Below are 2841 nucleotides of genomic sequence, written 5' to 3'. Positions count from 1 at the left end.
AGTGTTGTAATTGTTAATCGGGTTGACTTGAGTGTTTGAAGGGTAAAGATCCTTGTGGTCTTTCGGCAACTTGGGTTGAAAGTCGGCCAAAGGCACTCTCAAGGTTTTGGAATGAGGCTTGTTGGTTTCGGATTTGTTGCTTTAAGAATTCATTCTCTTTCATTAGAAAAGCTTCGGTTGATTCTACCTTCTTGATGTAGTTTTGCATGATTTCTTCTAAGCTCTTCGAAGGTTGGGATTGTTGATTGTTTTGTTGAGGTTGTTGATTGTAACCTTGGTTATTTTGTGATTGACTATAACCTTGGTTGTTTTGATAATTTGAATTTACTTGATTGTTGTAAGGTTGGTTATTGTAAGGTTGTTGGTTTTAGTATTGAAAGTTGTTGTTTCGGTTTTGGTTATAGTTGTTGTAACCTTGATTTCGGTTTTGATTTGTGAATCCGGGTGGTGTATTGGTTTGGTTGGTGAATGATACTTGTTTTTGATTAGGATTGTAGTAGCTTTGGTTAGATGTTCCTCCCCGTTGTTAATTTTGATTACTCACGTAGTTCACATGAGCATCCGAATTCATGGGAATATCATTTAGATCAACATGATTGCATTGAGTAATTTGAGGACAATTCTTTGTGAGATGTGGACCCTCGCATCGTTGACAACCTACTTGCATTGCAACTACCGTTTGTTGAATCTTCTTCAATTCTTTCCCAAATGTTTGAAATTGATTGTTGAAGCTTGCAAGCGTCACTTGCCCATTATCACTCTCTATTTGTGTTACATTCGTCCTTGCTAAATCTCGCGGTGAAGGTGCCCATTCATATGTGTTGACCGAGATATCTTCTAGCATAATTTCGGCCGCATTTGGTGATTTGTACATAAATACCCCACCGGATGAAGAATCAAGATATCGCTTTGTTAACATATTACAACCTCGATAGAATGTGTTGATATACTCCTTCTTCGTCAAACCATGTGGTGGGAAAACTCTTAGTAGCTTCTCGAATCGTACCCATGCATCATACAAACTATCATCACCCCGTTGTGTGAACCCATTAATCTCCATTCTAAGTCGCTCTACTTTAGACGGTGAAAAGAAATGATTGATAAACTCGTTTGTTAATTCTTGAAAAGACCTTATGGAATCGGATGGTAAACTTCGCATCCAAGCTTTTGCGTCTCCTTGAAGTGTGAAGGGGAATGCCCTTAGCTTAAAAGCGTCATCGGTGACGTTTTTGGTTTTGTAAATATCACAAAGATCATTAAAGTGTTGAATATGTTCGAACGGATTTTCATCTATCAACCCATGAAAGTATGTATCCTTGATCAACGTGAAAAAGTTACCCCCGATCTTCCAATTATCCACTTCAATTGGTGGTTTTGTAATAGCCGGTGCTATCATTATTGGTGCAACTAATCGAGCGTTCCACATTGGCGTGTCGTTTGGATCATTCAATAATACTTGATTAACTGGAGGACCATTAGGATTGACCATTTGGATCTATCTCTTCTAAACAAAATGGCAAAGCTTCGATATTCTTTCTTAATACCCTTTCTTCTCTACGATTATAAACCCCGTGCACGTGTCTTTCCGGATCGAAAAATGGTTGTGTGAATTCTTGATCCTTGTGAGACCTTGTTTTCATACACCAAAGGTACCTATCCTTCAATCACAACACAAACACAAGCGGTTTTCCAAACGAAAGTAATAATATAAAATGCGAAAAGTAACTTCCGTAAGGGTGAACCCCCATGAGAGGATCGAACAATTAAAAGTTTAAATCAAATAACCAACTAAGCTAACCGCATCCCCGACAGTGGCGCCAAGAAAGTGTGATGCGTTCGTGCGATATACATCTTTTACCCTCTAAATTTATATTTGATTTAAACACTACAATCAAGCACACACAACTAACGAGCACTTAGAACCCGGTTATTATAGCATTTTGATGTAAGTATTCTTATCAAGTTCGTCCCAAGAGACACGGTTTAAGTCAGATATTTGAAACTATCAATTGTCCTAGGGTTTGTTTGATTGTGGTGGGGGGGGGGGGGTTTCGATTGATATTAACTAACAACTAAAACTTGCACAATTAAACAAACCTAAATTTATCAATTAAACTAGTAACAAGAAACAAGTAGTGAAGTATTAAGACTTAAAACAAATTAACTAAGACGTGTTCACTTATCTAATCCTCTCTATGCTTGGCTTGCCTCGTTTTGCCTATATTGCTATCTCATTAGTTGTCGAACTATTAAATGTTTAGCATCACTACTAAACCTTAAATCAAATGATACTCCACGAATTCACATAAGCTTTATATCTTAAGATCGAGTTAAGCATGATTTGGTCATTGAGATTGAGCTTAGGTTAAAATCACTTAAAACCTCCAACTATCGAAATCACTTAAGATAATTGGCATCACTATGTTGACTATAGGCCAATTGAAAACCAACCTAGATCAAGAACACAATCACTTGCAATTCCTAAACTAGTTGTCTAGATCACCTAAGGTGTTGAAGCACATATTGATTCACTTCTCAAATCACTAAGAGAGCTACACAACATATGTAATCAAAGTCAAGCCTAAAACAAACTCATAGTAATGGATCTTTAGCCAACTCAACAACACATGATCATGTAATTCATTCAAACAACAATAATCAATTGATTTGGGCCAAACACTAGCATTAGAGATTCATAGATAAGCTAACACACGAGATTTAGCCAATCATAGCTAAAATTAAACTAATAATAAGCATAGAAATGTAAATCATTATCATCTTCATGTTAATACAAGTAATCAATACTAAATATGAAAAGTAAAGTGATGATTACAACCCAAA

General features: G+C 36.5%; 1 non-coding gene across 1 annotated transcript; it reads left to right on the top strand.

Moving 5' to 3' along the window:
- The first annotated feature begins 962 nt into the window (after positions 1-962).
- On the top strand, positions 963-1069 carry LOC139895525 (small nucleolar RNA R71). The gene has a single exon (XR_011775960.1). It is a non-coding gene; the product is annotated as a small nucleolar RNA R71 (small nucleolar RNA).
- The last annotated feature ends 1772 nt before the right edge of the window (positions 1070-2841 follow it).

Source organism: Rutidosis leptorrhynchoides, chromosome 2 (assembly GCF_046630445.1).
Source record: "Rutidosis leptorrhynchoides isolate AG116_Rl617_1_P2 chromosome 2, CSIRO_AGI_Rlap_v1, whole genome shotgun sequence".
NCBI lineage: Eukaryota > Viridiplantae > Streptophyta > Magnoliopsida > Asterales > Asteraceae > Rutidosis > Rutidosis leptorrhynchoides.
The sequence above is the reverse complement of the archived record's forward strand: the minus strand, read 5'-3'. Positions and strand labels throughout refer to the sequence as shown.